Source organism: Myotis myotis, unplaced genomic scaffold (assembly GCF_014108235.1).
Source record: "Myotis myotis isolate mMyoMyo1 unplaced genomic scaffold, mMyoMyo1.p scaffold_m19_p_14, whole genome shotgun sequence".
In the NCBI taxonomy this organism is placed as follows: Eukaryota; Metazoa; Chordata; class Mammalia; order Chiroptera; family Vespertilionidae; genus Myotis; species Myotis myotis.
This window is the reverse complement of record NW_023416318.1, coordinates 1,878,448-1,895,832: the sequence shown is the minus strand read 5'-3', so window position 1 is coordinate 1,895,832 and position 17,385 is coordinate 1,878,448. Positions and strand designations below refer to the sequence as shown.

The 17,385-nt window shown below is 47.7% G+C and overlaps 1 pseudogene; it reads right to left on the bottom strand.

Annotated features, from left to right (window-relative positions):
- Positions 1 to 237: 237 nt before the first annotated feature.
- On the bottom strand, positions 238 to 17,122 carry LOC118669383 (annotated as a pseudogene).
- Positions 17,123 to 17,385: the final 263 nt, after the last annotated feature.

Below are 17,385 nucleotides of genomic sequence, written 5' to 3'. Positions count from 1 at the left end.
AGCAGACTGTCCAACCTTGGGGAGAAGGCAGGGGAGGGAGAGGGGGGTAGAGATCAACAAAAGGACTCGTATGCATGCGTATTAGCATGATCAATGGACACAAACCCTGGGGGCGGTGGGGGCTTGCCCTAGGGGGTGGGAATGGTGCGGGGGGGGGGGGGGGGAGGAGGTAATCGGGGGGAAAAAGAGACATGTAATACTTAAAACAATTTGTTTTTTACTGCAATGTCTTATGCATCACTGGCTGGGGTCGAGGGGCCACAGGCTTGGTCTCATTGCTGGTCTTCTGGAAGGAATGTGAAAGGACGAGACCTCAACCTAGAGGCCCTGATGCCCAGTGCTCCCCATGGTCGGTCCCGGCATTCCCCGCGGCAGGCTCCCCCCAGCCCGTCCCCACCCGTCTCCTGGCACCTGGCTCTGGGTTGGCCGCCCCCGGTCTAGTTTCCTGCCCGGGAAAACCGAGGGCCGCAGAGAGGGGGCAGGCCTGGGGCTCTGGGGGAGCAGGGGCGGCCCGAGCCCCTCCAATGGGGGAACAGCACCCTGGGCTCCTGGGTGCTGGGGAGCGGCCTTTGGGGAAGGACGCCTATCAAGGGGCGAGGACTGCACCCCCCATCTTACCCTGGGTCCTCCATTTTGGGGCAGAGCCATGTGCTCGGCGGGGCTTCTTCCCGGAAACCCAACCCTCTGCTAGCCACACCCAGGATTTCTCTGGAGTAACCAATGATAATCAAGGGAAGTGCACGCCATCACTATGACCACATCCTGTGTAATGAGACACCGACTCGCACCTGGCCAATCGGCGGGTCCCACAGTCCCTTCTCCTGCCCTCACTCCACCCCCCTATAAAACCCACAGTCCCATCAGGCTTCTCGCTCTCGGCCACTGGGCTTACCGTTGCATCGGTGAGTGTGGTCGGGGAGCCGAACTAGTTCGAAATGAAGGACTCTTTGCTTTTGCATCGGACTGGCTGGCTCCCTGGTGGGCTTTTTGGGAACCTTGAAATCTGGGCACAACAGAATGAAGGACATTTATTAGAGGCTGGTCTCATAGCAAACATGATTCGTGTTCTTCAGAACTCTTCTCACCAGCTTTTCCAGGTCTTTGAGGGCTCTCTGTACTTCCTCCAGAGACTTCACTATGCTTTCACTATAAGCTGTGACTTCCAGAGTCTGCATGTCTCCTTCCAAAACATCTGTGCTCTTCCTTGGCTCCAGCTCTCCGTCCACGTGCTTCTGTTCGGGTGTACACTGAGGTAGGAGCTTGTTCATGGTCTTGCAACTCTTACCCAGATCCTCCTTGTAGCAGAAAGGAACCAACAGCTGGAAAGGAGGTGCAGGTCGAAAAGAGCTTAGACCCGATGCCTTGGGGGTCTTCGGAGGCTCCAGGGGCCCCTCTGTGATGGTAGCATGCTATGGTAGGGGTGGGGCACCATTGGGTAGGCGGGTGCCAGCTGCATCAGTTTGCTGTCTTCATGCTTGCCAAATTGTGGTCCAATGAGATGGCACAGATGTGACTTTTCTTGGTTTTTTTTAGGTTTTCCAAAAATTCATGGATGGCCTGCTCATCGATGCATGTCTGGCTGTCGGCATGCTTGCTGGATGGGGGGCTCCCTGATATTTCCAGTGCATGCCTGTCATGTTCACTGTTCTTCGTCTACACAAGGAAAGAAAGGGGATACTTAGTAAACTTAAGGTTCAATGGCAAAGACTGGGAAAATAATTATATCTAGAAGCCTAATAAGTCACAACACAAGCTGTACTACCAAAGGCCAAGTGATCCTGTTGAAATTCTGCCCCCACCCGTTGTGCGTGCTGCCTCATTGTAACCCATTAAGAAATAAAGTTCATGCCGAAACCGGTTTGGCTCAGTGGATTGAGCGTCGGCCTACGGACTGAAGGGTCCCGGGTTCGATTCCGGTCAAGGGTGTGTGCCTTGGTTGCGGGCACATCCCCAGTGGGGGATGTGCGGGAGGCAGTTGATCGGTGTTTCTCTCTCATCGATGTTTCTAACTCTCTATCTCTCTCCCTTCCTCTCTGTAAAAAATCAATAAAATATATAAAAATAAAATAAAGTTGAAGTTTACTTTTTTCTCTCTTACTTTTTCACAAGACAAGTTTTGGATATTAGAAATTTAATGACCCTAATTAACTTAAAAATTTACACTTCATGCTTGAATGAAAACTGCTCCATCCGTGTTGCACATAAATGGGGCATAAGGCAGGGTGTGTGGTTTTAATAAAATTCTTAATCAAGGCTTTAGCAAAAAAAAAAATGCTAATTATAGGAATAACAAAATATATTATCTGAATTATTATTATTAATTATATTGAATTAAGACTTTAAACTTTTATTTACACTTTACATATATGTTCCACATGTGTGTTAAACATGGAGGACTGACCACAAACCCATTTCCTCTCCTCTTCCTTTTAGAAATACCTCATTCGAATTAAAGACAAATAGAAGGTAACTCACGATACAGGATAAACAGGGGATGATGTTTAGTGTTTGAAAGCTGACAACTAAGTAAAGGAGTGGTCATGACCTGGCAGAACACAGGACGCACAACCTCGGTGCCCACAGAGTGGCAGGGAGGGGAAGAAGAAAGCCAGTTTCTCTGACAGAACCAAGGCCGGTTCAGAAATCAGAGGCGTGGCCCCCAAACCCTCGCGGTGATGCCTGTCAGTTAATACAAGGCCTGCTCACTCCCAGTGCTTCCAATTAGATCTATGGGATGGCCAGGGACCGTTACACATCTAAGGAGAGCCAACTACTAAGGGGTCAAAACAGGAAGAGTACAATCAGTGGGAGTGATGACATTCAGAAGCAAAAAAAAAAAAAACTTTAAAAAATAATTCTTACTCAACCTCAGAAAGACAAAAAATTACATTCGAGAAATAACCAAATACAAGAAGAATGAGAGAGTATAAAAGAACTCTCTAAATTAAAAAGATAGGCAAGACAAAGAATTCAATAGAAGGGTTGGAGCATAAGTCAAAATCTATAGAAAGTAGAAAAAGACAAAATAAAAAACAGGAGGGGGCGGAAATTAGAGATCTGTGTAGGAACACTGGTCTGAAAATTCCAACTTCTGAGTAATGAGAATCACTAGACCAGTGGTTCTCAGGGGTCACCTAAGACCATCGGAAAACACATATTGAATATATAATTACATATTGTTTTTGTGATTAATCACTATGCTTTAATTATGTTCAATTTGTAACAATAAAAATACATCCTGCATATCAGATATTTACATTACAATTCATAACAGTAGCAAAATTACAGTTATGAAGTAGCAACGAAAATAATTTTATGGTTGGGGGTCACCACAACCCTAACCCTAGTCCAAACCCTAGCCATAACTATAATCCCAACCCTAAATCTAACTCATGTCTTCAGGATAAATCCCTTGAAGTGGGATTTCTTGATGAATGCATCAGCAATTTTTGTGAGGTTATGACAATGTTCCCTTCATAGGGTCTAACCATTTTGCATCTCCCCAGCGATATATGAAAGTAACTGTTTCTTCACAACCTTACCAAAAAATTCAGTCAAGTTAATGGATCTTCGCCCAACAGGAAAAAAAAAATAGTTAAATATATATATTTCAGAGAGGAAGAGAGAGGGAAGGATAGAAACATCAATGATGAGAGAGAATCATTGATTTAATCAAGTCAATCATTGCTTGCTTTGATCCCTGCAACCCAGTCATGTGCTCTGACTGGGACTTAAACTGAGACATCCTGGTTCATAGGTCAATGTTCCTCTGTCCAGGGCATTCTTGGCTTTAAATGAAAGTCACCAGAACAAACTCATTGAAACACAGCCAACTGAGCCACACAGGTCAGCTAATCTGGCATTTAAACGAAACCAATGGACAAATGGGGTTTTAACATCTTTATCATAGAATGTTTTCTACTTCAAAGAACACAGTGTTCATTAGTCACATTGCTACCCATAATTACTTTAAATCAACCATTTTGCTCTTTTCCCTCTCTTCTCCCTCTTCTCTGACCTACCCTTCCCTTCACCCCACCATTTTAGTCCTTAGAACTTTCACCTCACCAGTCTGAAAGTTGAACAGGATTCTATTGGCAGGAGGGGAGGGGGCACAGGGAGCCATGGAGACAAGCATTCTTGTGTAGGATCCAGCATCTTAACTCCCAAAGCTTTATATTACAAATTATATTCGTTTGTCTTTAATTGTTTTAAACTGTTAAACAACGAACAGTCTCACCGACCACCAACCTCTCCTTTAGAAGAGGGAAGTCTGTTAAGTCACTAAATTAGGACAGCCATTTGTGTGAAAGTGGCAGTTTTGAAGTAATCAGAACGCCATGGGTTCTCCTTTGGGTAAAAATATTAAACAAACAAAAACTATTCTCTGCAGCGCTGGCAGTAACATTTCACACTGTTCACTTATTGTGTGTTTTTCTCCCCACACTTTTCTTTCCTTCTGTGTTCAAATTATAGTTGGAAGAAATAAGGCCAATTCTATCCAGGAAACTGAAAACAGCTCACTTAACACCATAAAACCTCTCCTATGTCCGTCTCTATTTTGAATTTAAAGAACAAATCCAAAATTGTTTGCGTGTGAAATGTCCTGAGTATCAGCTACCTTAACAAGTGGGAGCAAGGGTACCACCAAGCTCTTACCTGGTTCCTTCACGTAGGTACCATCGGGATAGGTAAGAATGGATAAATAAAATGGATACTCAATGTTAGGGTATTAACGTTTTCATTGAGAAAGGAAGAAACTGTACCCAAAAATCTTTGGAAAGTCTCGTGAACACTAACTAGAGCTATAAACAAGAATGGCTGAGGACTGGAGTGTCTCAGACAGGTTTGAAAAATTAAAATAGGGAATGGCCTGGGCATTCAGGTAGTACAAAAGAAAGACACAGGCTAGAAGCCATGGGGAGAGAATAAGGGCTGGGGGAGCCAGGCACAGCCAGCCTTGCTCCCTGGTGTCCAGCCCTAAAAATGTCAGCTCCAGGCAAGAAGGAGCCTGAGGCTCTAGATCTCTCCCAGGGGACCCAGGGAACAAGAAAATCCAGAGGTACACCTGAGCGTGGACGGCGCCCACCCCCTCCTTACCTTTGGGCATCTTTGGCTCAATGACGTGCTGCAGGCATTGTAGCTCACTGCCTCCCACATCCAACTCCGGCGATGGTGCTCCCGCCACCATGTTTCCAGTCGTCTCCTCATAAACTTCAGACTTGTAGTCTGGCTCTGTTGGTCCTGAGTTCCAGCCCAGCTTGGGGCTGGGAATGGGATTGAGCTCAATATGTTCCCCATAGTGTGCCTCCACTTCTCGCTTCTGTCACCACATTTACTTGTCCCCCAACTACCCCGATTTCAGCAGTCTCACCCTCCCAACAATGACAGGGCTGGTGGGAGTAGCCCTAGGCTGCACCCTTCAAGCAAGCTCAACCTGGCTCCCTGAATTCCCCGGATGCTGGGCACAGCGCCCCAGAAGGGCTCAGGGCCTCCTCTTCCCACCCCAACTTCCACCCCCGCAAACCTCCCTCTGCTGCCCTGCTTCTGTTTGAATTGTCTAGTCTGTGAGGGTGGCAACCAGCCAAACTCATGTAAAAGGGGTGGGGAGAGATCAGTACAGAGAACTCCAACCACTTCAGGAAGAGATCGCTGCCAAAGCCCCTCCTGCTTCTGCAGCTACCTCTCAACTGAAGACCATTCTGCTGGTGGGCGCCACCACCCAGAACGCATTCCCTGGTCACCTAGTTACCATGGACCCATCACGCAGGATTCTATGTGCCCGCCTGACAGAAAAAGCATATGATTTACCATGCCCGTCCCTGCCCCAGCCCAGACCTCCACTGTCCTTCACCCCACCAGCAGATGTGCCCCAGACTCAGGTCGCCATGCATTAGGGGCTGCCTGGAGCTCTCCAGGGGTGTGAAAATTGCAGTGGGCATTTGTTAAGGTGAGCAAGCAGGTTTCATTAGCAACCCAGTTTCATGGGGTCTCTCAGCTGGCTGGTTTGAATCGTTGCTCACTGAACTTAGTGACACCCTAACTGTTGACCATTTTCCTAACTAAATGCTCCTCCTCTTTGCCTTCCAAAAACTATTAATTTTCACCTGCATCTTCACAATCTCTGGAGCCCTGGTCCTATGCTCAATAAAGAGTCTCTAAAATGAGACTCAGATACACCTTACCCCTCTACTTCCTCCTTGGTAAATGGGAACCAAGCTCCTCTCCCAGCTCAGAAATGCAGAGAGTCGCCTATTTGCATTTCTCACTTCTGTTTCTCCCTACTGAAACGGAATTTTTGGACTGGAACCAGATTCTTTGTCTGCCAGAGTCGAAGAATGAATCCATGGACAGAAGATAGCAAAGGTGGAAATTTATTAAAGAACAAGTACAGACTCCCACGTGGGGAGAGGAAAAGAGTCCCACAGAACAGACTCCCACATGGGGAGGGGAAAAGGGTCCCACTGAGTTCTTTTTTCCCTATGGCTTATAAAGGCTGTAGATCCTGGTGCCTTGATATCCCCTCTGATTGGTCACTATTCCCTTAGACTGGTTACTATAGTAACTCCTGGGCTCAAAGGTTGAACCTCCTTCCTTATTGTTTTCCTATTCCCTTTGGGCTTTCTTCTTCTCCTTCTGGATGAAGGGCTTCCTTCCTTTTATTTTGTAAATATAGACCTTTTAGCCCTAGCTGGTTTGGCTCAGTGGATAGAGCATCAGCCTTCAGACTGAAGGGTCCCGGGTTTGATTCCGGTCAAGGGCACATGCCTGGGTTTCAGGCCCGATCCCCAGTAGAGGGCATGCAGGAGGCAGCCAATTAATGATGCTCTCTCAACATTGATGTTTCTATCTCTCTCCCTCTCTCCCTCTCATTTCCTCTCTAAAATCAATAAAATGAAATAAATATATAGACCTTGTGCTGTTCTCAGCTCCCTCATTCTATGGAAATATATCTTCTGGTCCTGATTGGTTTGGCTCAGTGGATAGAGCGTAGGCCTGTGGACTGGGGGGTCCCAGGTTCAATTCCGATCAAGGGCATGTACCTTGGTTGCGGGCCAAGTCCCCAGTAGGGGGTGTGCAGGAGGCAGCTGATATATGTTTCTCTCTGATCAGTTTTTCTGACTGTCTATCCCTCTCCCTTCCTCTCTGTAAAAAATCAATAAAATATATATTTTTTAAAAGGTTCCACTAAAAAAAAAAAAAAAAAAAAAAAAAAGAAAAGAAAAGAAACATATCCTCTGTTGTTCTGCAGACTTGTGCTTCCTCCATGGTCCCCTTGATTTCTAAAATTTCCTAAAACCTGTCTTTTTCACCCCTAAAAATTCCTGTTTCACTACCACAAAAGGAGTTTACTTGCTTCCATTTCTTTAAACTGTGACATGTTTCTTTGTCACTGGGATGCTTCCCTGTTTCTGTTTCTGTTTTTGGTAGAGCTACTAAGTCTACTGGAATTGGTGGGATGGCTTTGTGTAGTAGGTATCCTGTAGGGCCCAGTGGCTCAGCCTCCGCAGTCACCTGAGCTGGACACTCTAGGTGCACCCCTGTGTGCACAGTCTTGTAGTTGACCCTTGATTGCTCTTGTTGTCCCTGGGAGGAGTTGACTTTCAGGCCATTTGGCTGTGAGGACCAGCTGTGAAGCAAGGCAGGCTGGTACTAGTGCCTGGCCTTGGGCCTTTTATTGATAGGTTTGGGGCACACTGTCATCAGCTACAGCTTCTTTGAGAGAATTTAGCAAAGTCTGAAGCCTGAGCCAGGACAGGCCATTCATATGGAAAAACTGCTGCAAACAGCTTGGGTGGGGCTGCAGATTGGATGGGTTGGGGTCTCAGGGAATCCCCAGGGTGGAGTAAACAGTGTGACCCAGGCTGATGGAGACTCAGATATGGCTGCCAGTCGTGACCCAGGCTGATGGAGACTCAGATATGCCTGCCAGTCGTGACCCAGGCTGATGGAGACTCAGATATGGCTGCCAGTCAGCCTGTGATAGGGAAGGTCTTACTTAGCACAGGAACAATGACCCCTGCAAGCACTCCTGTTGGGAGAAAGCTGTTTGTGCACAGGCCCTTTAAGAGGAACACTTGGGATTCTAGCAGCCTCCTCATTACTCACCACAATCCCCACTGGTTTTCATAGCCCGAAGTTGCGGGGACTTCTCTACCCAGCCCTGGAACCCTGGGCTGGTGGTCTTGTGTGGGGCTGGGAGCCCTTACTACTCATGGGTGGCCTCCACAGAGACATCTCCCTCACAATTAAAAAAAAAAAAAAAAGGCACATGTGGGTGCTGGACCAGCCTGTTCTGAGCCTCCACCCCTCCTACCTGTCTCAGTGTGTTTTCTTCTCTAGTTGTAGGACTTCCATTCAATCAGCTTTCAGGCAGTTCTGAATGATAGTTGTCCTGTATTTTAGTTATAATTTTGATATGGTTGTGGGAGGTGGTGCGTACAGGCGTTTATCTATGCTGCCTATGGGTTCTCCCCTCATCCATGTGTCTATCTCTATCCCTCTCCCTTCCTCTCTCTCTCTCTCTCTCTCTCTCTCTCTCTCTCTCTCTCTCTCTCTCTCTCTCTCTCTCTATTACGTTCCCAGAAATGGATGCCCAGGATGCCTCCAATTTCCCACCTTCACATACTCATGCAAGTCTCCTCATAGACCTTAAAAGCGAAGGTGAGAATCCCCAGCTTGTGAGAGCAACCCTGAGCTGGGACATTCATTCTGCTGTGTCTTCCAGCTAGCTCCTCGGCCAAATACCGCAGCCCAGGCTGCCCCTGCTGGCATCCTCTAGAAAGGGTCGGGGTGGGCTGGGAGAAGCGGTTCACACCTGAGCAGTGTAGTGGGCCAGGGCGGTCTCAAGAGTGGAAGTGATCCGTGCCACTCACGGCCAGAACAGAGGCTGCAGACATGGACTTTAACATGTTTTCTGTCTGTCAGCAGTAACACTGTATGTGCCAGACACTGTACGTGTGAAGCACTCCTCCCTTCAGTGAGTTCAGGCAGATCAAAAAGCAGAGAGAGTCCCATTGTCTGAGGACACGCAGTTGGAATGTACTTTAACCCAGGACTCAAACCTAGGTCTATCTGACCCCAAGTACGTGCTGGCATGAAGATTCTGAGTTTCATTCTGGAAAGACAGACCAAATGAATTTTGTGGAGAAGAGTATGTGAGGGGAGAATGGCAGATGAGCTCAGAAGAGGAAGCAGGGTGCTGCTGGGTCCTAAGCAGGCCAGGGAAAGAGCTTCGTATTTCACTCTGGAGCAGCGGTTCTCAACCTGTGGGTCACGGCCCCTTTGGCGGTCGAATGGACCCTTTCACAGGGGTCGCCTAAGACCATCCTGCATATCAGATATTTACATTACGATTCATAACAGTAGCAACATTACAGTTATGAAGTAGCAACGAAAATAATTTTATGGTTGGGGGTCACCACAACGTGAGGAACTGTATTTAAAGGGCCAGAAGGTTGAGAACCACTACATCTGGAGGGAAAAGAACATCACTGGAGAACCATCAAAACTGACATTTTAACAAAGGTACTTGGCTCTGTGTAAAGCCTGGACTAGATGTATCAAAAGGTTTGTAAGCCTCTTATTCATACATAAAATTATTTAGCAGGGCACCTTAAAGGACTGGAGTAAGAAACAAAGGAGGGGTATCAGGGACACTGGCCCGCAGTCCTAAGCCCTCCTGGTACCCCTGCCACCCCACTTGGCCATCCTACTGACTTATTTGATAAACCGAATAAAGTGTCATTTTATTTTATTTTTAAATATATTTTTATTGATTTCAGTGAGAAAGGGAGAGAGAGATAGAAACATCAGTGATGAGAGAGAATCATTGATCTGCTGCATCCTGCAGCCCCGTACTGGGATCAAGCCCTCAACCTGGGCATGTGCCCTGCCTGGAAATCAAACTGTGACCTCCTGGTTCATAGCTCAATGTTCATTCACTGAGCCACACCCACCAGGCTAAAGTGTTAAACTGAAACAAGCCTCAGACTGACCCATGAGTCCTCTTCCCAGGGTCATTCAGCGAGACATCTCTTCTCCAATTTTTTTTAAAGTATATTTTATTGATTTTTTATAAAGAGGAAGGGAAAGGGATAGAGAGTTAGAAACATCAATGAGAGAGAAACATCGATCAGCTGCCTCCTGCACACTCCCTACTAGGTATGTGCCCGCAACCAAGGTACATGCCCTTGACCGGAATCGAACCCGGGACCCTTGAGTCCGCAGGCCGACGCTCTATCCACTGAGCCAAACCGGTTAGGCTCTTCTCCAATTTTAAGGCCAGCTGGTTGCTCCCCCTTTCTCCTCTCATATCTCTGATTTCTATTTCTGTCTTACACCCAAGTCCCCAATCTTTGGCTCCATCCACCCCAACTCAAGCCTCGCTGGTACCAACTGCCAACTCATTCCAACTGCCAACTGCCAATATTCCACTTCACTCTCCTTTCTTGCTCTCGCTCCCTCCTTTCTTTTTCTCGTCCTCTCTCTCTCCCCCACTTCCTCATTCCTGACTTCTCCTGAGGAGTGGAAAAATGAACGCCTCCTCTGATATCTGCAAATAAAAGTTCAGGGAAGGGGACAATCTCTATTAATCAAACATGGGAACAAAGTTCATGGTTACTCCAGCCAATCTGGAAACCTCTTGCCTTCCTATCAAATCACAGGTGATGGCTGCATGAGCAATACCATAGTTCAGTCTTGGCCCAAACTTGGACCAGCATGCTCCTCTCAAGAGGCTTTTGTTAGCTACCAACCCCTCTTATGTTACCGAGGGGTCCTCTCTTATGGAAAGAGCCCACATCAGTAACTTCCTCTAAGAATGCATGTGCTCATTTTTGCCCCTTACTTACTCTTCCCATGTCCTCACAGCCCCCTACCCAAGGCCTATTGATCTTACCAACATTTACTTGTCATTCTTCTCTAGGCTGCTTTTTGCTGATTAGTATATTCATTGGAAACAAAAGATCAAACTGGCTCTCTTTCTCAAAGCACAATGAACCCATAAAACTGATTTTTAAAAAACCACATGCATTAAGTAGGTGTGCCAATTCAGTCCAGATTCTTGGGCTGATCCCCTCACTTGACCACAGATGAGAACTGACATTAAAAATTCAGGAAGCGGCACTTCTCTACGCTGGGTCCTCCACGTGCAAATGCCCAGGGCCTAAGAAGAGTAACAACCGTAGGGATATTGGCGTGGGTCCTTGCTAACGAAAGGACTTCAACGCCACCAGATTATACCTATGGTTACAGAGAAGTGTTGTCAGGTTTAAACAAAGATGATATCACCGTCCAATTAAGTCAATACTTATTATCTCCTTACTGGGCCATATCTGTCATAATCTATGAACCAACATTTTTAACAAATCCTCTGAATATATATATATATATATATATATATATATATATATATCACAAATTTTGTAACCCTATTTTTGAATTTCTTTCCAACCTCTCTCTCTGTCTTTTTTTCTGTTGGGTTTATTATGAAAGAGGCCTGAGTGTTTCTTGACCAGTGAGAGGCCCTCTGAGGACCTAAAAAGGAGGCAAGTTGACAAAGTGGGGTGTTCAGCACTAAGAGTCTTTCATTTTACATCTTTACTTAGAAACTAAATGGTGTAGAAGCCCCAGAGCGACGGATGGTCTTCCCAGACTGATCAGTTTCTGAATTCTTAGAGGAGAAGGCTTCCAAGGGGGGACCAGCCACACATGAGTGATGGTAGTCTACTGGTAAATGTGTGATTTTTACTATGAATCCAAAGTAAACAAAACTGAACATTTTTCCATCACCTTTTATGCCCTCTTCCCTCTTCCACCTCCACCCATCCCCCTCCACCCCTGCAATCACCACACTGCTGCCCACCGCCATGATTCTCTCTCTCTCTCTTTCTCTCTCTCTCTCTCTCTCTCTCTCTCTCTCTCTCTCTCTCTCTCTCTCTCTCTCCCTCAACCCCTCTATCCCCCACATCCCCCTGCCCTCCAGCTGAGTACCTGTTCTCTATGAGTCTGTCTCCATTTTGCTTTGTAGTTCAGTTGTGAACATTTTTTAAAAATATATATTTTATTGATTTTTTTACAGAGAGGAAAGGAGAGGGATAGAGAGTTAGAAACATCGATGAGAGAGAAACATTGATCAGTCACCTCCTGCACACTCACATTGACCAGTCACCTCCTGCACACTCCCCACTGGGTATGTGCCCGCAACCAAGGTACATGCCCTTGACCGGAATCGAACCTGGGGCCCTTGAGTCTGCAGGCTGACGCTCTATCCACTGAGCCAAACCGGTTAAGGCAGTTGTGAACATTTTTTTAAGTGACCTGAGTGACTGCTAAGTTTTATGGGTCTCATTGTTCTCTAGAACCTTCCAAAAGCTCTAACGTGCTTATGTGTTTGGTTTGCATCATTTTCTTTCCTTAATGACTCCTTCATCCCTTCTAGAAACTGCTGCATCCATTTATTCTACTCACTTATTAAATCCCTGGGCATTTCAGTGCTGAGTAAGGGGTTTAGAGCCATGACTACGCAGACTGGACCCCAGGAGCTCTGTACAGAGCACTGTGTGCGCTCATCACTGGCTGCAGGTTAGAATCACCTGGGGACCTCTGAAAACTCCCGAAACCCATGCCCAAGCCGGGTGGCTCAGTTGGTTGGAGTGTCATCCCATACACCAACAGGTTGTGGGTTCGACTCCAGGTCAGGGCACATACCTAGGTTGCAGGCTTCTGTCGCTGGTCACTGTTTCTTTCTCACGTCAATGTTTCTCTCTCTCTCTCTCTCTCTCTCTCTCTCTCTCTCTCTCTCTCTCTCATCAATAAATGAATTCTTGGGTGACTATTTAAAATCTACTGGAACCCAGGCTCCACATCTGGTTAGTTAACTCGGAATCTCAGGGGGAGGGGGAGGTTGGCAGTATTTTAAAGCTGCCCTGATAAAGCTAATGTGCAGCCAGGGTCAAGAGACTGACAAAAAGAGAAAAATAAAATTACAATATGGTAGAATGTGTGTTAAAAGAGTCCATGAAAGCCCATAACCAAGCCCGTCATCCAGGGGGAGTTTCCCAGTGGAATGCTGACTAAACAGAGACGGAAATTTGAACAGGCATCAGCCAGTGAACAGCATTCCAGGGAGAAGAAGCGGAACAGACAAAGGGTGTCCTGGAGGCATGAGAGAGAGTTAGCTATGTTCACGGAATGACGCACAGACCAAGGCAGGTAACAGAAAGGGAGAGGAAAGCTGGGGCCGGAAGGTGCAGGACCCACGAAGGGGACAGGGGATGGTGGCCCCCATCTGCAAGGCATTGTAGAGCCATTGAAGTGCTCTAAGCAGAGGAGTGGCACAAACCAAGGTGCACTTTAGAAAGACCCTGTGGAGGCGAATCAGAGGGAATAAAAATGGATGAGGTGGGACCACTTTGGAGAGACAATGGGGGCCTAAGCCAGGCCCTGGCCGGGGATGCAGAGAAGGGAATTGCCATTGAGGAAGTAAAATCCACCGCACTTGCTAGTTGATTGGAGGTGGGACAAAGGATGAACAAGAAATTTCCAGCCCTAACCAGTTTGGCTCAGTGAATAGAGCGTCAGCCTGCTGACTGAAGAGTCCCAGGTTCAATTCTGGTCAAGGGCATGTACCTTGGTTTCGGGCACATCCCCAGTAGGAGGTGTGCAGGAGGCAGCTGGTCAATGTTTCTCTCTCATCGATGTTTCTAACTCTCTATCCCTCTCCCTTCCTCTCTGTAAAAAATCAATAAAATAAAATTTTAAAAAAAGAAATTTCCCAGATTAGCTCCCAGAAAGGGCCTCCAGACCACCCCCTCTGGCCTCCACTTTGCAGCCTCCGTGTTAAGAAGGCAGTGAACATCCACAAGACCCCAGTGTTGTGTCGCGATGGTCCTTCATGCAGCAAGAGCAGTAGGAGAAAGAGGGAGCCCATCGCTCACTTCCTCCATGCTTAGGAACACCAGCTCCTTCTAGATCCCCACCCCAAACCCCCCAAGAAGTCTGTTGAACTCCTGGGCCTTCCAAACACCCTTGCTAGTGTTGCCCACCCTTAACAGAGTCCTCACTGCCTCCAGCACTTTCCTATTGGCTGAGACTGCGACAAGGCCAGACTGAGCTGAGTCCCATCCTGTCTCCAACATTTATTAGCTCTGTGACCTTAGGAAGTTGGGTAACTTATCTTCATCTGCTTCTTCATCTGCAAAAGAAAAGCATGAAAATATTTGGTAGGAATGCAAAGGCCTTTGCTAAGGCAATTTGGTGACACTTAAAAATGTACATGCCCTTTGACCTAGAAATTCCAGGGTAAGATTCTGACCTAAGGAAATATTGACACATATGTGCAAACACACACACACACACACACACACACACACACACACACACACGGAGACCAATTTGGAAATCGCCACACTGGGCTCGCTGCAGCCTTGTAGCAATGGAAAACCTCAACAATCCGCATAACATGTGAAGAGTTACGCAGCCATTTGAACGAGGGAGGTAAACCTCTGTGTCCTGGACTGGAAGGGCACCCAGCAAACTGAGGTGTCTTCTCTGGGGAGAGAATGGGATTGAAGTGGGTGGAGGAGGGAAGGCAAGTGGCCGTTTTAGTTTTCACTCTCTGAGCTTCTGTTGCGGATTTTTTTTCTTTTATAACAAGCACAACTTTTTTTTTTTTTTTATTGCTTAAAGTATTACAAAGGGTATTACATATGTGTCCATTTTATCCCCCCGCCCTAGACAGTCCCCTAGCCTCCCCTATCCCCCAATGTCTTATGTCCACTGGTTATGCTTCTATGCATGCATAAAAGTCCTTTAGTTGATCTCTTACCCCCCTACCTCCTGCCCCGCAACCCTCCCTGGCCTTCCTGCTGCAGTTTGACAATCTGTTTGAGGCAGCTCTGCCTCTGTATCTATTATTGTTCAAAAGTTTATAATGGTCTCTATTATCCATGAATGAGTGAGATCATGTGGTATTTTTCCTTCATTGACTGGCTTATTTCACTTAGCATAATGCTCTCCAGTTCCATCCATGACGTTGCAAATGGTAAGAGTTCCTTCCTTTTTAGAGCAGCATAGTATTCCATCGTGTAGATGTACCACAGTTTTCTGATCCATTCATCTACTGATGGGCACTTAGGCTGTTTCCAGATCTTAGCTATGGTGAATTGAACAAGCACAACTTTTATAACGTCTTTCAATGTGATGATTTTTTTTTAAATCTAATGCCCCCCGAGTGCGTCCTCTGGGGCTTGTCCAGTTGGGAGTGCGCCTTGCACTTTAAAACCTACCAATCTACTCCTGTTCCCACCGGACAGAGCTCTCCACCATGCGGCCCGTTTGCCACTTTTCCTGGTCATAAATAATGCCGCTGGGAACGGCGCAGTGACAAAAGCCAGAGCTGCAGAAACACCGGGATTACCCTTCCTGTTATTCCGACTTGTCTGTCAGGAGCGGTGGCCTGAGTGAGTCCTGCGGCCGCAGGCCTGGCTGGTTGCTCCCGGGAGGTACAATGTGAGCCAGCACCCCAGCCACCCCCTCTCCACCGGCTGTCTGCTGTGACCCCCATCCGGCCCGGAGGCCCCACCAGCCTTTGGAATGCCGCCCGGGCATCTGGCAGTTGATCCTTTTATAGCAGAGGGAGGCTCCTCTGTTCCTGCTTCTTTCCTTCTGGGCCAGAAGTCCGTTGTTTCTCAGGACAGCAGGTTCTCTTTGCCCCACGAATGGCCATCAATACGGGGCCTGGCCTCACCAATGAATGTCAGTGCCTTAGTGAAAAGGAATCTCTGCCCAGATCCCATCCTACGCGCCGGCCATAAGGCATCCGGGCCAGGGGGTCTGAGGTCTGCTCTCCCTCCTGCAGAAGCTGTGGAACTTCCCTGTGGCCCAGCATCCCGGCCCAAGCAGCAGCTCCTCTCCAGTTGTGCATGGCACGTTTACTCCCAGGACAGCTCTGTGTCTACAGAGAAAAATAGGTTTCACAGTCTCCCAGAAATGGGCCATCGGTAAAATTACTTTTTCCAGTTGGTTCTTATATACATACATGTACAACTTTTTAAAAATATACTTACTGTATTGGTTTCAGAGAGGAAGGGAGAGGGAGAGAGATAGAAACATCAATGATGAGAGAGAATCATTGATCAGCTGCCTCCTGCATGCCCCCTACTGGGGATCGAGCCAGCAACTCAGGCATGTGCCCTGACTGGGTATTGAACCGTGACCTCCTGGTTCATAGGTCAACGCTCAACCATTGAGCCACGCTTGTGGAGCAAAATGCAGCTTTCTTTATCCCTCTGGGAGTGCTTGTGAGCCCACTCCAGCAGATGGGGAGTGGGTGGGCCCATCGATGGTAACTCAGTCTCTCCCTGCGTGAAGCACCCTCCAGCTTTGTGGGCTTCATGCAGCATCCCCTCCCCCTCCCCCCGGAAGAAATGCTCAGTCTTTGGGGGTTCCTTCTCTTTCCCTCCTCCCGAGAAGGGACAAGGCCGGGGGGCTAACTTGCCTCCACCGTGCCGCACCTGCCTCAGAAGCATCTGCTGCTCTAACCCGGGGTCTCTGTCCGTGGCTGACTTCCTGACTTTGCAGCTTACCTGAGGTCTACGGCCACTTTCCTTACATCGCTGAGTCCTCTTCATAGGGCCCACTGACCCCGGCCGTGGTGACACCCTCGGCCCTGCAAGCTTATCATCCAACCCCTCAGGCCACTTCCGTATCTCCTCCTGGGGCCCGGAGGGATTCCTGGACACCGCCAGCAGGTCAGGCCGCCTGATCCCCGTGGTGGATTTGTGTGTCAAATTGACGAGGCTGTAGTCCCCAACTGTCGTAAAATATGAACCTATGTCGGGTGGTCTGATAAATATGATGAAACGAAGATCAAGCTGGGTGAGGCTCCGGATACCTAGGGAGAGACATTAGCTCAGCGCCAAGCACATTGTGTTAGCCTTTTCTGCCAATGTCACCATGTCGCCCACGCCACCTGGAGGCCTCTCTCTGTCACCCACTACATCCCACCCACCACTGCGTATTTTCCATGGTGACTAACTCTCAAAGTCCTCAGCCTCTTATCCCCACTGCCACCGTGAGCCTGAGCCTCATTATCACTTACCTGGATCACAGCAGCCATCTCCTAACCAACCCCCTGCACCCATCAAATCCATGGATAACGCGATACAGCAAGCACGGACGGAGCCTTCACTATGGGCCAGGTGCTGTGCTAAGCATCAGCCATAGGAAGTGCTTACTATTGCTGTCATCACCATTTTACAGCTGAGGACACTGAGGCCCAGAGGGGCTGCGTGCAGGCCAGCCCCTGCCGTCCCTCTCTGCCTCCTTCCCTGTTCCTCCAAACCTCACTTCCGTTGAAATTTATAACAACATAGTTTCAAT